The sequence below is a fragment of the Saccopteryx leptura genome, chromosome 5 (genome assembly GCF_036850995.1).
Source record: "Saccopteryx leptura isolate mSacLep1 chromosome 5, mSacLep1_pri_phased_curated, whole genome shotgun sequence".
Taxonomy (NCBI): Eukaryota; Metazoa; Chordata; class Mammalia; order Chiroptera; family Emballonuridae; genus Saccopteryx; species Saccopteryx leptura.
In genome coordinates, this window is record NC_089507.1 from 11,098,180 (window position 1) to 11,104,353 (window position 6,174).

Sequence of the window (6,174 nt, forward strand, 5' to 3'; positions counted from 1 at the left end):
TCATAAAGCACCTTAGGTGATGTCCAGCAGGGAGTTGTTAAAACATTTTAGTTTCTTTTTTTCCTTTCTGAGAACAGACATCAACCCAGAGACCATGGCACAGAGACAGAATTTGGGCTGAGTATTGAAGGATAAACAGATTAGGTAGAAGAGAAAGACAATGTCTTCGACCAATGTCCAAACTCAGGGAAGCTTTTAGTGTTCGTACAATTTTAGTGGCCCTATTTCAGGAAAACAGCACAAAATTATCAACACAAAAATCAGGAGCAAAAGTAAATACTTGAGAATAAGAAAACAAAACAACAAATTACACATTTAAAAAATCTGAAAAGTGCCACAAAATATCTTAAAATTAAAAAATGTTTTATCTTTATTAATTAGCTACCTGCTGTACCACTAGAATACAGGGTGAGGCAACAGTAAGTTTACAGAGTTCGTATGGAAAACAATACAGTAATTAATATATTACTTATTAATTAATGTACAAGAATAAACTGTGTTTTGTGTACTCACAACTGTAAACTTACTTTTGCCTCACCCTGTATTCATTTTTTTTAGCTATGTGCCTTTTTAAAATCATATTTTCATACGACAATGATTTTATAATATCTTCTATAGAGTATAAATCGATAATTCAGTGTTTTCTTGAATGTTGTCACCTAATTGAAATACAATTTTTTTCTTAACATTGATATTTTTAGAGAACTTTTTAAGCAAAAACTTTACAACCTATAATTTATATGCTGGGTAACTATTTAAGACCATTGTCAAATCTGGGGAAACATCTATTAAATTTCTTCCAAATGTGTCCTGCAAGATTTCAGGGTATTTCAAATTTTCTTGTCAGCATAAATAACCTTCAGGACCACTCGTCCTTATGACACACATTAAGCAATTTGTCACTGATGTCTTCTCTGCAGTGGACTATTAAGAGTTAACTGTCTTCTTCAGTAATTTAAGTATTTCAGGTCAAATTAACCAAAGATTTAAGCCTTTTCCCAATGTGCTTCCATAACTTACTCCTCTTCATTAATTAGGTTATCAAAATATCCAAGAGTCCATTCATTACATCAATTCAAAATTTACTAGTTCTTCTGAGTCAAGCCATTTGGGATCTGAAAGACTTCTGTTACAACTTGCTTTGCAGTGTCAGAATAAATTTTATTGAGCTCATTTCTTATTTTTATTGCTTGTTTTTCATATTGCATTATTTTAACCTGAAATTTATCATTTAAAAGTAATTTAAAAGTGGTAAAAGAAGACACCTGTCGTATGCACCCGAGCTAGGAGTCTATAATTCCTGGCTTGTTTTATGGATATCTTTTTCCAAATGGCAATTAGGAATAGTGAATTTAAACTTTTATCAAGTATGCCATTCTCATAGGAGAGAGAGAGAGAGAGAAAGAGAGAAGCCTTATTTACACTGAGATGGCTTGCAATAAGTTCACCAGATTCTGAAATGGTTATGAACACTAAGCCCAACGTACATATATAGTCAGCTCCACTCTCCTTAGCTGGATGCCCAGAATGTCCTGGCCACTTCAATGCCACCTGACACAAGAGCAAGTTTGACGGCAGGGAAGTCAGAGTAGAATGGACAGCTGCCGTTACCAATTTCAGTGAAAGTGTCTTTCTTTTGCAAAGTTTTCAAAATCATCTGACTCTACGAATTCCTTGCTCGAGTCCCTTTCAGGGCCTTGGAAGTGTTCAACGGAGGTGAAGGCTTTGAGATGTAAGCTTCATTAGCTTTAAGTTAATTCGGCCTTTGTCTGAACTACTTAATATAGCTGCTTAAGACTTGGCTTCTGCTCACTTCTCCATCTCAGTCTCTCATCATTTTTTTCCTTTTCTTCTCTCAGTTCTTTAACTCTGACAGGCTCTCTCTTGCTCCAGAGCATTCATTAGTAGTACTATTCTTCGTCTGGCTTAAATGTTTGTCCTATACATGTCATTTTGGAAGTCACTTAGCTTTCCCTGGCTACCCAAGTCCAAGATAAATATCCCCTGTATTTGCTTTCCTGGTATAGCATATTAACAACAACGATGACCATGACCATAATTAATAATGCCATGGTGCAATGTAATAAAAACAATCATTAAAATCTGTATCACAGCTAATCATTTAGTCTGTACTTGCTTTCTTACCTGTATCTGCCATTAGAGAGAAGGCCTGTGAGAGCAGGGACCGTGTCTTTCTTCTTCTCTATTGAAATTCCACTTCCAGGTCCAGTTCCTGGAACAGACAGTAACTATTTGTTGAAATGTGGGAGTTGGAGGATTCTGGGCTGAGGGAGTATTGCCCACAGAAATGGAAGCGTGAAGGACAGAACAGACAGTAGTTGGGAGATTAAGTTCGGGACTGAGATGTCTGCTGTTTAAGTCTCGGGCCCACCAATTCCGTGACCACGGGCAAGTTACTTAGCATTTCCGTGCCTCAGTTTCCTCACCTGTGAAGTGAGGATAACAGTAGTACTTACCTCCTAGAGACTCTAAGCATTAAATAGGTAAAAACATGTAAGGTGCTTAGAACAATGCCTGATACATAATAACACCTAAGAAATATTACTTATTTTAAAATTCACAGCTTAATTCCAGTCAAAAAGTGTACTGATTTTTAAATTAATCACCTTTTAGCGCTTTCATATCAACCTGATACTTATAAGGGGTCACTTTTGAGTTAGTGGACTTTTGAGATTGTCAATCCAACATTTTACAGAGAAGGAACTGTAGCTGCGGAAACACCCGACCAGAACCCAGACCCTAACCGGTCAAGCTGATGACACTGGTGAGTCCAGAACCAGAGGCTCGAAGTCCTGTGGGATGTGGAGGTGCTGGAGCCGCACCCTTGAGGATGGCGGTTGTGCTTTGATGCTGTGGACCCCATTGCCCACTTCAAGCACCAATTCTGCCCATTACTTTTACCAGCGTGGGTAGCAGGCTCTGGAAGAGCAAGGAAAGGCTCACAGTTGACCTCTGATTTATAATCCAGTTCACACCGGCTTCTCTTGGTTGTCAGTAAGGCCAGGGCAGGGGGTGGAAAATCACCACGATGAGTCTGGCTTCTGGCTCTTAGTCTCCAAATCAAAAAGTTGCATGAATGGGCCCTGGCTGGTTGGCTCAGTGGTAGAGCGTTGGCCTGGTGTGCAGGAGTCCTGGGTTCGATTCCCGGCCAGGGCACACAGGAGAAGCACCCATTGGCTTCTCCACTCCTCCCCCTCTCCTTCCTCTCTGTCTCTCTGTTCCCCCTCCTGCAGCCAGGGCTCCATTGGAGCAAAGTTGGTCCAGGTGCTGAGGATGGCTCTGTGGCCTCTGCCTCAGGTGCTAGAATGGCTCTGGTTGCGGCAGAGCAAAGCCCCAAGATGGGCAGAGCATCGCCCCCTGGTGGGCATGCCGGGTGGATCCCGGTTGGGCGCATGCGGGAGTCTGTCTGACTGCCTCCCCGTTTCCAACTTCGGAAAAATACAAAAAAAAAAAAAAAAAAAAAAAAAAAAAAGAAGTTGCATGAATGTATCCACCCTAAGTGTATGATCTGTCTACCTCCACATGCCGAGACCCTCCAAGCAGGCATATGGCGTTCTAAGAGAACAGAGTAGCTCAGATTTTCAAGCTCTTGTGCTTAGAAGAATTATTCTTGTGCATATACAGAATTACAAAGAAGCAATTTTTCCTCCTAAATCTTTGGCTTCCTTGGCTGGCTTTGAAATTCACCTGAAGAATATATACTGTGTCTAATTTGCATATCCAATAAGATGGTGCTCAAAGAGCAGGACTCCGTATTCATATGTAATTTTGTTAGAAGGACTACTTATCACTTCCGCTCAAAGGAAGTAATAGGATCTTATCTAAAACATGGCTGTGGTCCACTGGATTCTGCTGTCTCTCTTTGTCGATAACTGTAAAGGGCCCCATTGAACTCAGGACTTTGAAAGACACAAGACTGGTTGAGAAACATAGAATGGGCAATGAGGAATAAACTATACTTACATTACCAATCTCATATTAATATACCCAGCACACTGTAAATGGTATAAGGATAAATAGATAGTCAGTCAGACAGACAGACAGACAGATAGAATAGACCAGAATGGGTCTTGGTCTGGTTTTAACATCTTCAGAGTGCTGTTGGTAGGAAGTGCCTTTGTCATATGGGGTTACAGTGTCTGTTATTTTAGCTCTGTTCATTTAAGTCAAATATATATTTTTAAATTTTTATTTATTGATTTTAGTGAGAGAGAAAGGTAGAGAGACAGAGAGAGAGAGAGAGAGAAAGAGAGAAAGGAACATTGAGCTGCTCTTGCATGTGCCCTGACTGGGTATCGAACCAGCAACCTTTGCATTTTGGGATGATGCTTCAACCAGCCGAGCCATCTGGCCAGGGCAAGTCAAATATATTTTTACAAATATTTATGAAACTCCTACTATGTGATGGGAACTATGCTATTATTATGTATGTAAGGATAACTAAGGTGTGGTCCTCACCTTCAAACAACTTACTTTAGAAAGGGGCTGGTGGAAGCCCTGTGTCCTAAGCCAGCTAGAAATTTCTTTTGAGGTTTCTTTTTTTAATTGTCCTTTTTTGTTTATGTTGATTTCTCCACAGCACATATACCACTGGAACAATTGCTTCTTGGTTAGAGTTCAATCTTTCAGTACCAATTAGAATTCAGCTACTATATGTTTATTGCATTAGCTATTTCCATTTCGACTTGCTATTGTATAAATTTAAGCAATGCAGGAAACAGCACAATGAAAAGATCTGACTAATGCTTTCTTTTGCCTGTGATTGCTGAGGTGGGAAGAGGTTTATGGATCACTTTGGTTTGGAGCAGGAAAAAATCTACTGCTCACAAAAATTAGGGGATATTTCAAAATGAATATGAAGCGATAAAATATCCCCTAATTTTTGTAAGCAGTATATATATATATATACTCCAGGCTGGGTGTTGCTGAGAAGACCACTCACTGTCACTCTGAAGTCCTTTCCTTTCTTACTGTTTCCTGTCTCCCACAGCAGTTACATCACCTCTGAATAGATAACTTTTGGAGTTAAGACCTGTTCTTCTGAAAAAAAATGCAAGGCTCTGGGCTCTTCCTGTTTGAAGTCTCATGCATTCTCCATGTGAGTAATACTTAAATAAAAGTGTGTGGAGGCTGATACATGACTATAAAGCCTAGGGCATTAATTTGGTTCACTGCAATCACAAGTATTTCTACAAAATTCCCACATTTATACCATGTCTCTCTGTGCACACATTGTTCATATTAAAATCTTAGGTTTTCCTTTTATGTAGTTGTTTTATTATTATTATTTTTTACCATGTAGAGAAAGCTTTTAGATCATTCTCTTCTGATCTTCTGATCTCCCCAGTGACACAGCCAGGAGTGTGTGAGGTGACTATGCAATGACAGGTTAAGAAACTAAGACTCAAATAATTGACTAGCCTGGGTAGGCTGTGTAGTAAGGAGCAGAAATAAGACAAATTAGGTGTGTGTAAGGCCAGGAGCCGCCACTGTGGCCATTCACATGCAGGTTCCCATTGGATTCGGGCAGACGATAAAGAAATGGCGGAGTCAGAGGATGGGGGGCCATCCTATTTATTGGTGTCTCACCAAGACAGGCAAACCACAAAAGAAGACAAGGGAAAAGCAGAAAACCAGCTCTTCCCATGAAGGGCAAGGGATCAGGGAAGCCCCTGCAATTGTGATAGCAGGAACTGTGTGTCCAAGCTCCTGGTCTGTCCCACTTTATAGTGTAGAAAACCAAAATCCCTTAATCCAATATACAAACAAGGAAGTCTCCGATACAAAGTCCCTTATCCAAGGCATAATTGGATTCCTCATGAGAGTGCACCACCCAGATCATACAATCAGTCAAGGGTGTGGGGAAAAGCTTAGTCCCAAAACCAAACTTCAGGCTACAACAACCTGGCCTGCTTATAGCCTGTCCCCCACACCCATTATAAGTCACAAGCGAGCAAACATATATATCATGTTTACAAACTTATTTGACCAACAGTGTGTTTTTTTCCCTACAATCTTTTCCCCTTTTTTTCATCAATATTTCCAAGTTTCACTTGGAGAGCCACACCTTCTTCGTTTTCTGCCTGTGTGGGCTGGATGTGACCTCGCTTTTCGTGTCAGGGGTATACCTTGTCCCGAAGGTCCAAGATGACC